The 18,994-nt window shown below is 38.8% G+C and overlaps 1 pseudogene; it reads right to left on the bottom strand.

Annotated features, from left to right (window-relative positions):
* Window positions 1-2,814: 2,814 nt before the first annotated feature.
* On the bottom strand, window positions 2,815-2,913 carry LOC145583568 (small nucleolar RNA R71; annotated as a pseudogene).
* Window positions 2,914-18,994: the final 16,081 nt, after the last annotated feature.

Genomic DNA, 18,994 nt, shown 5'->3' with positions numbered 1-18,994 from the left:
AGGTCAACGGAATTTAAACCATCATCCCAAAAACGACCTGTTCCGTCCGCCTGACCTCAAGACCCCGAAATGACCAATAGAGGAATTTCAGGCGGACTGAACAAAGAGTCTGGCCCGAGGGAGGAATCCCCTGTTAAGACGGACGATAATGTCCGTATAACAAAGAAATGCTCAAAAATTATATGAGTACTCGACATATCTGGACGAGTAGAAAATTAGAGGAGGTGGCCCATAGAGTACGAGTCACACCCTATGAGGGGCAACTGTTTAGGGTAAAAATTACCCCTAAAACGTGGACCAATCCCATAGTGACACGTGGCTTAATTAAAGGGCAACTCATGTCCCTATAGGAAGATGACACGTATGCAAGCCCTACAAAGAGCACCTGAAAAAGAGAGAAAAGGGCCTCCTTACATCAGGAGGCCCAAATCCCGAGAAAGCCGCAAAACGACGCCCCCTAAGACACGTGTCCTCTCCTGATTGCACCGCAATTTGATGTGTGACATTTTTGGCACTCATTTGGTTCCTTTTTGGATGATTTTTATTTCATTTTATCTCTCTTTTCTTTAGTTTTCCTTAGTTTTATTCTTGTTTTCTTCATTTTATGCTTTTTTTAGTTAGTTTCTCTTTTTCATGTCTTTTTCTAGTTTACTTGTTATTTTTCTCTTTTACTTGCTTTTTATCTTTTGCTTGTAGGTGGTAAATGATTGTCCAAGAATTCCCGGGTTTCCTTTCTATAGTTTTCCATTGATTTTCATGCCTAAAGCTTGTGCAAGAAGTTTCAAGTCAATGAGAGGTTCAAGGAACATGCTTCAAAGTCTTGTTTATGCCTTCCTCATGGCTCATTTTCTTCAAGAAATTCAAGGAAGTTGCTGCCTACCTTGTCCTCCATCATCATCATCTAGGATGCGTGCACCTCGTGAGCAAGGGCAAAGAAGAAAGGAGGAAGCTGCAGCTATGTGCGGGCGCACTCGAGGAGTGTGCGGCCGCACATCTGTCGTGTGCGGCCGCACATCTGTCGTGTGCGGCCGCACATCAGGTGTGTGCGGGCGCACATTCCTGGGTACACTCCTTCGAGCGCCCGCACTTACGAGGGTCTATTTTTGGGCGTCATTACCGACCTCTCCTTTGTATGTATAGTTATTTCTACCTATTTTTGGAGGAGGAAGTTTTTAGTTTTAGATTGAATTGGATAGTTAGTTTTTGGGAGAATTTTAGAGAGAGAAACTCAAGAACTAGAGAGAGAAACTCATGATTTTTGGTGATTGCTCAAAGATTCCTCATTGTATTTGATCTTTGGATCAAAGTTTTGTAAGGATCTTCTTCTTAATCTCAATACAAGTTTGATTTTAGTTGATTTCATTAGTTTTTCATATTGTTGATGATTGATTTGGTTATTGATTGAATTTTGATTGATTTTGATTGATTGTTGGTTTAATCTTTGATTTCAATTATGTTGATGATGAAATTGATGCTTGTTGTAGTTTTGATCTTAATTCCTATGGCTAGTGAGTAGTTTCCTAGCTAGGGAGATGGTTAAGCATGTATGAATGATGGAATAGTGTAATTTGGGGATAATTGATGGAGTTGATGATATGATTAAATTTTGTTGATGTTTCATGTGCATGTGTGTGATTAATTGAGGTTTGGCCATCTTTGATTAATACACTAGATTGCATTGTAAGCTTGCTATGATACGGACCATTGATTAGTGAACTTGCAATTTCACGATTGAGGTGCTTTGTGACGTTTCCTAGCTAGTGTTTAGCGTAGTTGACGCTAGTTAGACCTCTAGGTGAACCACCTTAGTATGCTCTTTTGGATACATGATGATTTTCCTTCATATCGCTTGACTTAGTCGGTTTAACCTCCCAAATTACCGATTCCATTATGATTGCATGTGGATCCATTGCCCTAGTGTCTTAGATTGATTTTATACAAGTTTGCATTACCTAGTTTAGCCTTAATTCTACCTCAAACCCCTTCTTGATTCCGAAATAGCTTGATTTAGACTTCGTGCACTTGATATCCATTCCCTTGGGTTCGACCTTGACTTACCACTACGCTAAATAGGGGTTAGTTAAGCTATAAATTTTGTTTGATTGGGTGGGGTGGTAGCCCAACGACCTACCGTTCTCCGTCCCATCAAAATGGCGCCGTTGTCGGGGAATGGTGCTTGAGTGTATGTTGTTTTTGAGTCTATTTCATTTTGATAAAATACAAAAAGATTTTGTTTCTCTAGGCTACATTTGTAGCCGTGCTACTAACATTTTTGTGTGAGTTTTGCATGCATAGAACCCGTGATCGTCCCCTTGTTCCCCTTGATCCGGAAATTGAGAGGACTCTTTCAAGAAGAAGAGTGGATAATAGATCCTTGGCTTATAGCTCTTCAAGTGAAGAAGAAATTCAAGAAGAACAAGGAATGGGTGAAAATCCTAGAATAGCCTTGAAGGAGCTTGGAGTGCCCGGGGCATATAGGTTTGAGAGTGGAATAGCTCCACCTACTACCCCGGCAAATGACTTCGAAATCCGGCCGGCAATGATCACCTTGATTGAGAGAAGGCAATATAGTGGGGCTAAGAATGAGAGCCCATTGAACCATTTGAAAGAATTTGAAAAATATTGCAACACTATCAAAGTCAATGGGGTCTCTCAAGAATTCATCCGCCTCAAGTTGTTCCCTTTCTCTCTATTAGGAAGATCTTTGGAGTGGCTAGACAAGGAAGTGAAGCCCAACTCCTTGAGAACTTGGGATGATGTTACAAAGGCTTTCTTGTCCCGTTTCTATCCCCAAAAGAAGACGGCGGAGGCAAGAGCCTTGATTCAAGGGTTCAAGCAAAGGCCGAGTGAAAGCCTTTATGAAGCATGGGAGAGATTCAAAGAGTATCAAAGGGAGTGCCCTCACCACGGAATCCCCACATACCAAGTGATCCAAATCTTCTATGGCGGTTTAAGTCCCCAAGGCAAGTCATGCCTTGATGGAGGGGCCGGGGGCCCTATCATGAACAAAACCGAAGAAGAAGTTGTGGACATCATTGAGGACGTGGTGACATATTATAGGGATTGGCAAGATGGGGAGAGAGACTCTTCAAGCAAGCAATCTTCATTGTATTCGGTGGACCATCTCAATGCAATCAACAATCTTTCCTCCCAAATGACAAACTTAGGAAAGGAGGTCACCGCAATCAAAGCTAAGTTGGAGAGCACTTCTACCTCTTCTCAAGCTTCTAATATTCCCTCCCAATTTAAGGGGAGAGGTACTCCTTCTAACTCTCAACCCCCTCCCTCTTCACATAATATGCCTTTGGGTTGCTTGTTTTGTGATGCATGTGGATCGTATGATCATGACTCTAGTGTTTGTCCTAATGAATGTATTGATGAATTTGACAACAATGAGTGTGAACATGTTAATTTTGTGTCAAACAACAATGTTCAAAGGTTTGATAATCAAAAAGGCCAATGGAATAGGAATTACCAAAACCAAGGCAATTTTGACAACTATAATCATAATGGTGGTTATAGGAACCAAGGGAATCAAGGTTCTCGTGGTAACCATAACCAAGGTTATAGTAGCCAAAATCAAAGCCAAAACTATGGTAATCAAAATCATAATTATGGTAATCAAAACCAAGGTTATGTAAATCATAACCAAGGTAATGGAAACCATAATCATGGTGGCGGTAACCATAATCAAGGTTATGGTTCAAATCAAAATAGGAGTACTTGGAACAACCAAGGAAGGGGAAATTTTCAAAACAATGCTCAAAGAAGTCCCCCACCCGGTTTTGTTCCAAAGACTCAAAATGAAAATTCCTATTCACAACCTTCTTCTCCTAAGACAACCTTGGAAGAGTTGATTGATAATCAAACCAAGATCATTAACACCTATATGGCGGTTAGTGATAAGAAATTCAATGAGATGATGACCCACAATAAGATGCTCGAGACTCAAATTACTCAATTTGCAAGCACTATTAAGGATTTTGCTAGTCCTTCATCTTTGCCTTCCCAAGGTGTTGAACCAAAGAAACCCGTGTACTCTATTGCCACAAGTGGTGGAAATGATATTGATGAGGGAGTTTCTTGTTCAAAAGAGGGAAGAGATGAGAGTGGTGCTAAGGAGAATGAAGTGGAAAGGGTTGAGTCTAAGGAAATCTATTGTGAGGTTGACAAAAGAGAAGAGTGTGTTGGTGAAAAGATGAGTGAGATAGAGAGATTTCCCGACCTACCATATCCCCAAAAATATTTGAGATTCAAAATGGATGAGCAATTTGGGAAGTTCCTTGAAGCTTTTAAGGATGTTCATGATTCTACACCCGCTACCGAACCAATTCCCGACATGCCTAAGTACTCCAAGTTTGTTAAGGAGATTTTAAAAGAGAGAGAGGATTTTGATGAAGGTAGTTCGGTGGAAGGAGGGAAGTGCTTTAGTGCTCTTATCCATGGTGAACTTCCGAAGAAGATGGAGGATCCGGGGAATTTTTCAATCCCTTGTCGAATTGAGGAAATGGTTTTTGAAAATGCTTTGTGTGACCTTGGTTCTAGTGTTAGCATTATGCCTTTCTCGGTCTTCGAAAGGCTTGATCTAGGTGAGCTTCAACCATCCAAGATAACACTTCAATTGGCCGACCGTTCTATTAAGCTTCCTAAGGGAAGAATTGATGATGTCCCCTTAAGGATTGGAGAGTTTGTTTTTCCGGTGGATTTTGTTGTTCTAGAGATTGAGGAGGATGAACATATTCCAATCATCTTAGGGAGACCTTTCTTAGCTACCTCGGGAGCTTTAATAGATGTCAAAGGAGGTCAAATTACTTTGAGGTGTGGGAAATTAGAAGAGAGTTTTAAGTTAGAACCAATGCATGAGTCTTTATCTTGTGTCCAAGATATCGCATGTGCTAGTCTTTCTCGTTCCATTGATGGTATGTGCATGATTGATTCTTCTACTAACAATGTTTTTGAGATTGTTAATGATGTTTGTGCAAGTATTAATGACGTTAGTGAAGAAGAATTTGTGATTCAAAAGCCAAAGGATGAGAAAGATATTGGTTTTCCAAATTGGTTCAAGCTTAATTCTCATGAGGAAGAGAAAGCTTCCATGATTAAGGATGTTGAAGTCAAGCCGAAGAAAAAGGCCCGTGACTCGAAGAAAACAAGGAAAAGGAAGAAGTTGAGAAGTGAAAAAGAAGAATTTGAAAAGAATTTTGTGAGAGTTTCATCAAGCATTAATGAGAAGTTGCCCAAGGTTGAAGAAGAATTTGCTCTATCAACCACTTTGAAGAAGGTGGTGTTCTTTGATCCTCCATGATTAGGAGGAATGGTCGAGCTTAGGACCTTAAGCAAGCGCTTCCCGGGAGGCAACCCGGAGTTTCTAACCTTTCTCTTTGATTTTTGAATTTTCTCATTTTTGTTTCTTTTATTACTTTGTCTTTTCTTTTACTTTTCTCTTTATTTGGATTTTTAGGATGTCCGTTTGTGGGATTGGAATTCAACAAATATGCATGATGGATGGAAGGTGTTCATGGCACAAATCATATTTTGTTCGATTCTAGTCGAAATTTGAGGTAAGAGGGTAAGAATTTTAGAGAGGCAAGATAGGAATTTCATATTTTGAAAGTTGGAGGAAATTGATACTTAGTGAATTTTTGTAGTGTGCACATGAATTTTCAACTTTGAGGACTTTGAAAATGATTTTAGCTACTGCCTATGTTGTTCCTCATCACCATCATGATTCATGTGCGCACTCAAATAGGCAGTAAGTATCAAATCTTTGAGAAAAAAAAGAAGGAAGGAGCACGCACAGGGATGTGCGGCCGCACACGAGGCATGTGCGGGCGCACAGCCTGCGTGTGCGGCCGCACATCACCTCTGTGCGGCCGCACATGAGTTGGATGTGCATTTATCCTCTTCTTCCTCCTTTTTCCCTCATTTTCTCACTTCCCTCATCTTCCTCACTCATACCCTCATTCAAACCCTCCTTTGTGTGTACTCCTCCACCCTCATTCATCATCCAAAAACACTCAAATCCTCACCAAAATCACTACATTCTTACTCAAAATCACTCACAAATCTTTCTACACTACAAATTCCTCACAATTTGACCCAAATTTCACTCACTCTCTCTCCTACTCTTGGTGGCCGAAAATTGGGGGTTTTGTGTGGAGTTGGAATTGCTTGCTCAAAATTGGTTTATCTTGTTTCTTTTATGGTATAATCACTAATCCTTGCTTTAATTTTGCCAATTATATCATAAATTTGCATGAATTAAAAATTTGTATGAGCATGAATAGTGTAGTATTGATTTTGTGAATTTTGATGCTTGTTCTTGATTTTGGTTGTGATTTGGTGATATTTGTTGATTGATTTTGCATGACATTGTGTTGTTTGTTGATTTTGTAGCAATTTTCATCAATTTTGGTTGAATTCTTGTGAGTTGAAATTTTGGAAAGTTGGTAGTAAGTGGTGATTTCGGTATTGGCTTTGTGTTTGCTCTTGGATTGATTGAAAAGGAATTTTTCTTGGTTCATTGATATTGTTGATTGGTTTGGAATTGGTTTGATTGAAGGGAATTGTGAAATTGGAGTTTGGTGATATTGGTAGTAAGTGGTGAATTTGGGTGTGGTGCTCTTGGTTCTTTGGTTTGCTACTTGATTGGTTGTTGGTGATCTTCTATACTTCTCACAATGTCTAAATACCTCAAGAAACTCACCAAAAAGCGAAAAACCGATGTTAGCATCGAGGAACCTCCCCGCCCAAGTACCTCCACTAGGCCTAGTACATCTTCTAGGCCTAGTACTTCCAACCCATCTTCCACTCAAACACGACCTCCTACCTCTCTTCCAAAGAAGAAAAATTTCACCGATAAACAAAAAGCCTTTTATCAAAATCTGAAAGATGAACGAACCCTCAAACAAACCCGCCATTACTTTCAATCCGATATGCTGAAGTTGGGGATTGATAATGATGTGCGGTCATTGCTTTTGAATTTGAGATTGGGGACTTTCATCGCCGACGCCTACTGCACCTACAAGGAGCCTACCTTGGAGTTCTTGGCTACCTTGGAGCTTGTACCCATTGGAGGGGTATATAGGGTGCGGTTCCAATTGTTCAACAACATATTTGACCAATCTTTAGAAGAGTTCAACGCCGCTTTGGATTTTGATCCCCATGGGGATATTATTAACGTTGAACACTTCATCTTCCCGGATTATGATCAAGATTCTTGGTGGGAAGACATCTCCGGTGGTAGTGAGTTCATCGCCAACAAGGCCAAGATCTCGGACGTGTACCAACCTTGTCTTAGGGTTGTACACCGTCTATTGGGCTATGTCTTGTTCCCCAAGCAAGAGATGGGGAAATTGAGTAAATTGGAGCTCAAAGTCCTTTGGCTATCTACTCGCCCGGAGTTTGTGGGCCGGTTGAACTTGGGCTACATCTTTGCCCAATATTGCTTGGACCTTCGCAAAAGGAGGACGGGAGAGATCCCTTGTGGGGGTATGGTAACTAGGCTTCTGACTCACCTTCGCCTCGATTATTATCTCCCTTTTTGTAAGGAGATCGGGGATGCAGATTCCATCTACCTCGATATGCAACAATTGGGTCAAATCCAATTTATCTCCAAGGGTTTTAGTGAAGGGAGATATGAGTGGCTAAGGGGCCACGAGCATTGGTGCTTCTTGCCTAACCCTAGCTTGACTTCTTTGGCTAGGATTGCCGACAATGTTTGGCATGTTCCCAGGTCCTTCCGGCATCCCAACTTTGATTCCGAGGAGGATGAAGAAGAAGAAGAAGATGAGGAAGAACAACAAAATCAACAACAACAACAACATCAACAACAACAACATTTTTCTCCACAACAACAAGCTCCTCATGAGCAAGAACAAGAGCAAGGGCAACATGCTTTTGCCAATGACGATTTGAGGGCTCTTAGTGAGCAAATGAGTGGATTGAAAGTCCACGTAGACGGCATGTACGATCAAGACTTTGGGGCCCTCTATGACCAAATAAGAGGTATTCAAGAGATGCAACAAGGTATGTTTATACAACAACAACAACTTTATGATGCGGAAGTTAACCGTGGGAACATTACTCCCCCGGTTAACTATCCGTATTTCCCGCCTTAACAAGGTCCTCTACCTTCGTTTGGGCATCCTTATTGGTCGGGGCCTTCTAACCCCGACACCGAGCGTCATTATTACCCGGACGAGCATGGTAACTATGATTACAAGGCTCCGGGTGGTAGTGACTATAGGGGGGATCCTAACTACCCCCATGTCCATCCCAACCACCCTTTTGAGCTCACTTTGCCCGATACCTACACCCCTCTTGCTCCTTGGCAACACGATCTTTTCAAGGGGCATTATGGGTGGCCCGAGGGATACACCGGAGGATGGGAGCCTTACCCTCATCCCTTCGATGACCCCGAGCGCAACAGAGACCCCGATGGGGCCGGGCCAAGTGGGAGTAGTGGTGGTGGTGATGGTAGTAGTTATTAGTTCCCTTTTAGCTTCTCATGCTTTTTACCTCCATCCCTCATATTTTTAATACTTGCTTTGTTTTGATCGGGATGTTGAGATGTATTTTCTATCTAGCTTGGGGGAACTAGTAACTTGCTCGGTGACCTTGTTGTTGTTGTGTACATATCTTAGTTGCTTGCATGTTTATTTTCATTCCTCTTTTTGGTTTCCTCACTTTCTTGATCTCTAGGCTACTTTTCTTGTAGCTAGCTTGTTTGCCCTATTTTCTTGGATGTTTGTTGTTTGTGGAGTTGTTTTGCTTGCCATGTTGTTGTTGATGATTCCTTATATCCAAACCCCTCAATCCAAATCCCTTAAATCCAAATCTTGTAGTTTAGAGTAGTTCTTTAGTTCGTCTAGATTTTATTTCTTTTATTCTTTATTTTCTTTGGTAGTTTAGCTTCTCTTTCCTTTAGTTGTATATACTTCTTGCTTTGTTTATTTTCTTTTATTTGTTGTTTTCTTTTATTTGTTTTGAAGTTACTAACCTTTTTCTTTGTTCATAGTTTCTTTTATTTTTTTATTTTTTTATTTTTTTTTCTCTCACTTGGTTCCTTGAAGAGCTTATGGATATGGAATGCTACGAGGTGGTTTCTTATTGCTTCGTTTGTTTTTGCTATGCTTGGAATCCCGGTGAGACCTTTCTTATTTTTCTCTTTATTTTCCTTGGTTGCATAGAATAGGATTAGTTTAGGAGACGTTGAATGGTTCGAGGATGGATGCTTGTTAACACGTAATGTGTTTGGGATCGGTGACTTTGTTGTCTATCGATCACTTGTTTGTCGATTGGGATTTTTATGTGTTTAACATGCTTTCTAGTCCTTTGCATGCTTTTCTCCTATGTTTTCCTTTCCTATGTCTCCATTTCTTTTCTTTTACTCTCTTTTATTTTACCTTTTTCTCTTACTTTCTTTTCTTTTCTTTTTATTTTTGATGTGATTTTGAGGCATTGTTTTTCATTTCTTTTCTTTTGAAATGAACATTGTACATTGGACTTGTCTTTTGCATGATTTTCTTCCTAGGTTGTAAAAGTATGCACGGTTTGAGATTATGTTCGGTTGACTCTAGGATAGTGTATGCTAGGGTAGTTGGTTTGAACTAGGAGGATCATGAAGCCGGATTCTACTTGTTTGTGGTATGTTGGTAGTTGCTTCCTATAGTTGATTTGACACCATTGGTGAGTTTTTGCCACAACTTTGTGAGGTTACTTGTTTTTCAAGCCTTCAACATTCCTTGTTTGAGCGGCGTGGATCCTTGACTATGCAAACCTAATCTAATAAAGCTCGATGTATGATTCTCAAACACGAGACCGAACTATCTAGGAAGGACAAAGACACATTTTTCGGGGTGGTATTTTTCCTTTTTACTATATTTTGTTATTTTCTTTTGTTTTTGGTTTACATTTGCCTTCTTGCAACCATTTGAGCCTTATTCTTTTCTCCTTCTAAGCATTGAGGAAATGCTCCATTTTAGCTTGGGGGAGAAGCGTGTACGCTTTTTGTATATATTTTTGTGAGTATAGCTTCAAGTAAGCTTGGGGGTGTTGTTTTTGTTTGGTAATTTCTTGATTGTGGTGTTAAGGATTGATCACCCTTTTGCTTCACTTTTTAGGAAAATCACCAAATTTTAAAATTTTTTTGCCTACCTTCACCCTTTATGCCTTACGTTACAACCTTGGGGAAAGACCTTTCGACCTAGATAGTTGAGTCACTATTCGGGGGAGGGCATCATGGGTCATTGCCTAAGGAAAGGGGATGCATAGTCAAGATTGTCGAGTAGCCTTAAAATATTTCTTTTCCGGTTCCTTCGAGGAATCATTGGGACACTCACTAAGGGGAGATTTGAGACTAGTGGGAAGAACGCGGTAAGATTGTTTGGGATGAAAGTGAATTGTGATAACTAGTTCCTATGCCTAGTATACCCTATGTTTCAATCAACCTTGGATATCTTGAAACGTGCATACCTTAACTACTTGAGAAAGATTGTCATTCACATGCTTTATAGTCTTTATGTTGATTCATTTCGCAAAGATTTGTTTCTATTTCATTTTCTTTCTTTTAATTCTATGGTTTGCCTCATTGATGTTTGGTGGAGAGTTATGGGTCAAACTCTTAGGATACCCTTACGAGACCTCACTCGTCCTCATAGGCGACTTTGGGGTTTAAAGGGCTTGTTGTAGCTAAAAACAACCGTGATTCCTACGACAATGAGTTTTAGTGTATATTCTTATCTTGAGTCTTTCTTTTTCGTTTTTAATAAAATTTTCATCCTCTCTTTTTCTTGCTTTGTTTTGCTCGAGAACGAGCAAAAGTTTAGCTTGGGGGAATTTGATGTGTGACATTTTTGGCACTCATTTGGTTCCTTTTTGGATGATTTTTATTTCATTTTATCTCTCTTTTCTTTAGTTTTCCTTAGTTTTATTCTTGTTTTCTTCATTTTATGCTTTTTTTAGTTAGTTTCTCTTTTTCATGTCTTTTTCTAGTTTACTTGTTATTTTTCTCTTTTACTTGCTTTTTATCTTTTGCTTGTAGGTGGTAATTGATTGTCCAAGAATTCCCGGGTTTCCTTTCTATAGTTTTCCATTGATTTTCATGCCTAAATCTTGTGCAAGAAGTTTCAAGTCAATGAGAGGTTCAAGGAACATGCTTCAAAGTCTTGTTTATGCCTTCCTCATGGCTCATTTTCTTCAAGAAATTCAAGGAAGTTGCTGCCTACCTTGTCCTCCATCATCATCATCTAGGATGCGTGCACCTCGTGAGCAAGGGCAAAGAAGAAAGGAGGAAGCTGCAGCTATGTGCGGGCGCACTCGAGGAGTGTGCGGCCGCACATCTGTCGTGTGCGGCCGCACATCAGGTGTGTGCGGGCGCACATTCCTGGGTACACTCCTTCGAGCGCTCGCACTTACGAGGGTCTATTTTTGGGCGTCATTGCCGACCTCTCCTTTGTATATATAGTTATTTCTACCTATTTTTGGAGGAGGAAGTTTTTAGTTTTAGATTGAATTGGATAGTTAGTTTTTGGGAGAATTTTAGAGAGAGAAACTCAAGAACTAGAGAGAGAAACTCATGATTTTTGGTGATTGCTCAAGGATTCCTCATTGTATTTGATCTTTGGATCAAAGTTTTGTACGGATCTTCTTCTTAATCTTAATACAAGTTTGATTTTAGTTAATTTCATTAGTTTTTCATATTGTTGATGATTGATTTGGTTATTGATTGAATTTTGATTGATTTTGATTGATTGTTGGTTTAATCTTTGATTTCAATTATGTTGATGATGAAATTGATGCTTGTTGTAGTTTTGATCTTAATTCCTATGGCTAGTGAGTAGTTTCCTAGCTAGGGAGATGGTGAAGCATGTATGAATGATGGAATAGTGTAATTTGGGGATAATTGATGGAGTTGATGATATGATTAAATTTGGTTGATGTTTCATGTGCATGTGTGTGATTAATTGAGGTTTGGCCATCTTTGATTAATACACTAGATTGCATTGTAAGCTTGCTATGATACGGACCATTGATTAGTGAACTTGCAATTTCACGATTGAGGTGCTTTGTGACGTTTCCTAGCTAGTGTTTAGCGTAGTTGACGCTAGTTAGACCTCTAGGTGAACCACCTTAGTATGCTCTTTTGTATACATGATGATTTTCCTTCATATCGCTTGACTTAGTCGGTTTGACCTCCCAAATTACCGGTTCCATTATGATTGCATGTGGATCCATTGCCCTAGTGTCTTAGATTGATTTTATACAAGTTTGCATTACCTAGTTTAGCCTTAATTCTACCTCAAACCCCTTCTTGATTCCGAAATAGCTTGATTTAGACTTCGTGCACTTGATATCCATTCCCTTGGGTTCGACCTTGACTTACCACTACGCTAAATAGGGGTTAGTTAAGCTATAAATTTTGTTTGATTGGGTGGGGTGGTAGCCCAACGACCTACCGTTCTCCTTCCCATCACCAATCAGCATGCAGAATATTAGAGCAGCAACCTTATCGGGCACAATTCCCCACCCCTATAAATACCCCAATCATTTATGATGGGAGGGGTAGATTCTGACATAACATTTAATAGAGCATTAAAATAGCTCCAACTTCTCTCTACTTTCTCTCTCTAGCTTTTCCGATTTCCGATTTCCGATTACTAACTTCACCGTCGAAGGAGAATGTCCCGACAACGGGATATTCGTGTTTTACAGGTGTCCGGGCCGTTTATCTGAAGAACGTGACCTGTGTCCCAGGGGAAATCACAAAAATACCCGAAATAACTAATAAGAAAATTTTCAAGTGTGAATTGTTGGGTTTTATGATTTCCAACACCACGTGGAAAACAAATCCCGACCCCAAAACCCACACATAAATAAATGCAACTAAACATAAGCATATTAATGTAATTAATAACATAATTAAGAAGAGAAAAGGAAAGGCGATTTTACCCTGGTAGCGTGCTTCGCTCCTTATAGAGCTCGTACTTGAAAAGCTTAGTTTCGCAGGCGCGAGAACCTCCTAAATCCACCCTCAAGAATGACCTGAACAGTCCCTACCCCAGAGTTCAGCTGGGGCTAGACCAAAACAACTAAGAGTATCACAAATTGAAAGGTTTTCTCGCTTAATAGGAGATGCCTTATTGAGTTCAAATCAATGTGGGATTTCTCAAATTCCAAGGCTTGGTATTTTTAGAGAAATCCCATGAACATTCTTCTCTTCCATCAATGTGGGAGTGTTGGTAAAATATCCTTTTTATATTTTAATTTAAATCAAAAATCAAAAGAAAAAGGCAATGCAATCAAGAAGCAACAAGTGTCAACATACGGCAAAAGGGAAGGTGAGGACCACAAGGGGAGGGGACCATTTTCTTCCTCCCCAAGTTCCCTTGCCAACTGTCCCTCACAAAGAAGCACGGGGCAATGGCTGCGTGCTAGCTGGCCGCAGCCAACTTTGGGCGCCAAGGCTACCACGCTAGCGCCTGGCTCCTTTGGATGGGCTGCTGGCCTTTGGTGCGGGGCTTTTGTCTCGGCCTAGCAAGCCTTGCGCGCTTGCGAGCTGCTTAGCTCGGGGCAGCGAGCGGCTTGCTAGTAGCAGCTAGTAGTGCCTAGCTTGCTGCTGGCTTGCTAGCGCTGCTAGCTCGCTAGCATGCTGGCGCGAGCCAGCGATGGTAGCACGCAATGCCTGCACTAGCTAACGCTGCTAGCTGCCTCGGCTTGGTGCGACACGCATGCTAGCACCTATTGCCCTAGCACTCGGCTTGCTTGGGGCATTCCGATACTAGGAGTATTTAGCACTTGTTGATTGCTTGATTTTTACCGTCTCGTCGTCTTTTAAATTCGACTCGACTCCTGACGCTCAATCTCGATGCTCCTAGCTCGATATCCTACGTCTGTGTTCAAAATACTTTAATGACTCCTTAATTTCTTTCGGATTAATTCATCGTTACAGATTGTTTACTTAATTGGATTTGACCCATAGGGTTCAGTCAAGATTAAGCTGTAACACATTAATATTATTGATCGGAAGTGGCCTCCAACCAGGCATTCCGATCACTTGACCTTGCTGAATAATTAGCTTTCTAATAATTCCGAACCCTCTATCGGAATAATACACTTGTTCAAAGGACACCCTTCTTTTCATGAATATACCTGTACAACTACATGAATTGCATGGGTCTACTTAGCAATGGTGCTGATGTTTGTGTGGCCAGAGTTCCACATGATAACGATCCCACCAGAGAAACCATAAGGGTCCACCACCTTAAGGAGTTGAGTGGAAGGTTGGATAATAGAGATTCACAGTTGAGCTTAGATACTTTTGTCTCAGTGAGGATGATAACATCAGGGTCATGGTCTTTGATTAGTTGACGGATGTTTCTCTTGAAACCAATCCCGAGCAATTCCCCTAGCATTCCACAGAAGTAGTGTCATTCCCAGATTCATGATCGGAAGACTTGCCATTTATTTCCTCATTGCGTACGCCACATTGTTGTCCAGTTCTACATATTTCTGCAGAAAGTTACTATACATGGGCACCGTCTTCTTCCTGATTTTTATTCTCGACGTCTCTTCGCCTCCCCCTTTTAATCTTCCCCATCCGACGGATAGGTGAAGCTGTTGGCCCTCCCTTACGAGGTGCATCAGTTTGACATTATTTGTTCCGCGCAAAGATTGAAGCACCAACCATTCGTTTGTAATCGAAAGAACCATTCTTTCTTTCGGAAGCACGGGGACCGGATGGAGGAGAAATTATAGTTCCTATGGAACCACCATCAGAGTGTAGTCTTTTTGGAGTTGCTTTATGTACCATCTCAACACAACTTCCAAGGGTTTGCTGGTGTGTCTCACATCCGAGATGATCGCAATGTGTGCTGGCCCAAGTTGAGTTGGGTCTTCCACCATGGCCATTTGAAGGTTTGCAAACAAGGGAGTTACTTGCTCCGGGTTCAGAAGGGTGTTTCTCATCGCACCTGGTGTTATTGCGTGCCATTCCCCCATGTGACCCTGGGCATATAACGAAGTCAGGTTAGTATTAATAATTTAATAGTGGTAAATGGACGGGCAATAATGATTAATGAACCCTAGTGGTGTTTATGGCTTGTTTCGGCCTTTGGTGTCATTTGAGCTTATATGGGTGGGATTAGCTTAGGCTAAAATGGATAAGATCATTTTAGTACCCAAGGTTTATATATATTTTAAAAACTAGCTTAAATCCCGTGCAATGCACGGTTGTTAAATACTTTTGAAAATAATATTGTAAAAATTATATTGATTGAATGACTCATGTATTAAATGGTGTACATGTAACATGGATAATTTAATATTTTTTGAAAGGAATTATATTTTATATAAAACAAATATCATAATTTAGATATAATTATTGATTTATTTTTTTATTTTAAGAAGGTACTTTTGGAGGGAAAATTTTTAATGCAATATTGACAAGTGTTTTTTTTATTCGCTTTTAGTATTATGTAATTGATAATTATGTGAAACTTATGCAACTGAATCCAACCAGTAGGTTGAGTCTCAATGTTGAATGTCTTACTAACGTACTCTATCATATCATCCATCGAGCTAGACTTTATATCAATACCATTTTCGAGCTTTTTTTCTAGGAGGATATGATTAAAATGAAAACACGTGGATCCAACCATCAAGCTTTTCCTTAGAGTAAACTCCAACCTTCTTCCCTTCACCTTAAACTCCAACCTTCTTTACTTCACCTTAAAAAAAATAATATTCAATAGATATAATCTCAATTTAGTAATTTTTTTTTTTTTTTTGGTGTTTCACCCACTTCACCCTTTGGGCTACTCCGGATTCAAGGATCAATTGTGGGCGGTTATGTTCCAGTCCCCACCTAATAGTAAAAAATATTTTTTTCAGCATAGATAGTTTTAGTTTAGTAAAAATCTGTAACTTTTAACTGGAAATGAAACATTATGGAATGCATACTTATTTTATGTGCCTTGTTCTAAATGATCGAAACTTATTTAAGAATGGACGGAGTATATCGTTCACTGATGCTTCATCAAGTATGGGTGGTTTTCACCGAAGTTGCTTCAAGGTGAACCATGGAGTATTTTGTGCAAAAATTGTATTGTCATTTGTCGATATTACCCTTGGAATCACAAGTCACATTACTTTAGTTTCTGAAGATCACATAATTAGAAGAGCAGATCAAGCTAGAAGGGAATCTACAAATAAGTCTTAACAAATTACTTCTTTATCTTACTAGAGTCCCAAGTGAGATTGAAGCTTAATGTATGATGTTATCATTGTTAATAATGGTGAAATGTTATATTTTGCATTTTGATTTTAAGCATCAATTTTGAGAGCAATTTTGTGTACAAATTTATTAGTTAATTAATATAATTTATGCGTAACGTACTATATAGTCAAAGTTAACCTTTTGAAACAAATGAAGCAACTATTACGCTAAGGGTACTAAATTATGCTATTTGGGGGTGCATTTATACAAAGGATTTCCTTTGTTCTTTTAGTTGCACCATGCTGATTTTCATACTTGTCAATATACAACTTTAATCGTTAATATATTTAATTCTTAATAGAAAAAAGTATAAAAAGATAATACTTTGCAAGTGAAGTTCAAGACGTATCTAACAAACTAACATGAGTGTATTATTCAATTACATATACTCCTTTCGTCCTAGAGTAATGATATAATCATAACACACATGTCAATGCACTAAGCTAGTTTACCTTAAATATATACAATTAATTAAATATTAGTAGGAAAACAAAAAATCTAAAAGTAGATATGATGAAACTTTTTTTGGTGTTACATATTTAACAATATATTTTTGAAGTGATATTTTCTATTGATTTCCAACAATTTCTTCTTGGAAATAGAAGAAGAAAATGGAGGGCAGTCGTGAGGGTAGGGGTTTTAGATAGGGTTGTTGTTAAGGGTGGGGGTTGCCGGAGAATAATGGGTGGGGTTGTCGCGAAGGGGTGGGGGGGTTTATGAGTGAGCTTTATGCAGAGAGAAGAAGAAAATGGAAGGAAGTAATTAAGTGCGCCCCAAAAACGAAAAAAGTAATAGAAATTGTTAAGTGATAGCAAAATCTACATTTTTTTTTTATTTTGGTTGGTAATAAAATAAATAAAATAAGAAGTTAGATGGGTAGCAAAAATCAAAGTGGTGCATTTTGAGGGATAATGATAGTCAAAATTTTCTTGATTTTATACCATTTACAACATGATTTTATACCATTTATTTGAAATTACAGCTGTAAAGAGAATGTGCCCATCGTAGGGGATCCTTCTCCTTAAATGCCCATAGACATGTGATTGTGTCTGCCCAAAAACCAAACCCACTGATGAATATCTTTCACGTCATTTGATTATCGAACAAGGTGAAAATGTGAAAAGTCTGGTGATGCGGTCATTTTAATAAAAATACTTTTGTATTCGAAAATATTTCTTTTCTTACTCTATTTTATGGAAAATGTCCATTCCACTTTAGTTTGGTCCATGATATGGGTCCAATAATAGTGTAGTTAGATTGGGCTCGAAAAGAACTTTCCAACGATATATTATAAGCTCAATTCCGATGAATAATGAGGAAGTTATGACCAAAATACTAAATTGGGCTCGAAATGAGTTTTATATATGGCCCAATGACCAAGTGGAGGGCCCGTTAATTAATATTCCTAAAGCCACTAGGATTGATTTTAATCTTCTAGAATAATTTAGAAGGTTCTTTTAAATTCTAGTGGGATTAGGATTAATAATTAAACTTTTAGAAAATAAAGAATTATATTTGGAATAAAACAAGTGTTAAAAAAGATTAAATCTGATTTTAAAAGATAAGTACAGACTTTAATTAATCTAATTTAATTATATTAAGGATTTTGTATGGATTTTAGATAACGCGCTCTCCATCGCGAAACGATAGGACCCATCGCGTCGCGATGGAGCCTGTCGCACCGCGATGGAAGTAGTTTTACTCCGAATTGAATTCGATCTTTTTCTGATCGTTTCGGGACTATTTTCTCTATTAATAGGGTCCTAATTCTCCGTTTTTAAATCAGCAACAATCATCTTTCTATTCTCTTCTCTCTCTTAGAGCTAGAAGCTTATTCTTTCTCTCTCTTTCTAAGCCACCCCTTTTCAAAATACAATATTCGTCCATCATGAGACTTAGACACACCTAGCCAAGCTCGAATTTCCCTTCGCCCTAAATGTGAAAGGTTGATAATTTCTGAGGGTTTGGTCGCAAATTTTATTTCAATTCTTTGATTAGATTTATTGTTTAATATTTTCCTTGAAGTTACTAACGTGTGTATTGTTTTGATAGAAAGAGCTATGAGGCAACAAAGTAAGTTATTTTATTTCTATATTTCTTTAGAAAGCATGCTTATATTATTTTAATTCCTATTATCAAGTTAGGATGTTATTTATTGCTTCTAGTATCATGTTTAGGTTGCTTCCTATTTTCTTCTATCATGCTAGTATCACGTTTTGGCTAAAGCTTTGATCTTTATTGTTTAGTGACATGCTAGGATTTGTTATTAATCTTGTTAGTATCATTCCTAGGATCTTGCTAATATTATTATGCTTTATTAAGATTTTTTATGATGATGATGATTTGTTTTGTCAATATTATGTTGCTTCATATATTATTGTTATTGCTTGATCATGCCCTCTCTTGCAGGTTCAAAGGGAATTTGTACTTTAAATCACGCTTAATAAGATATTTAATAATTTTATTTAGGCTAATATGATTTTAATTCAAGTGATCACCAATAATAAATTAATTTGTGCATTAATATACGACCAACATAGATTAAACAGGTTTATGATTAATATATTGATTGTATGTTAGTCAGAAAGCACACATGAATATGAGAAGAATAAAGTAGAGGCCTATTTAGGGCAGGTTCAATCTTTTTTAGGTTGGATTTGTACCTTCATCCTCGAATATCCAGTCATGGTTCCAGACCACTATAGAGTTAGCAATCTT

This window comes from Chenopodium album, chromosome 15, assembly GCF_948465745.1.
Source record: "Chenopodium album chromosome 15, dcCheAlbu1.1, whole genome shotgun sequence".
NCBI classification, from domain to species: Eukaryota; Viridiplantae; Streptophyta; class Magnoliopsida; order Caryophyllales; family Amaranthaceae; genus Chenopodium; species Chenopodium album.
This window is presented reverse-complemented; position numbering and strand designations above follow the sequence as displayed.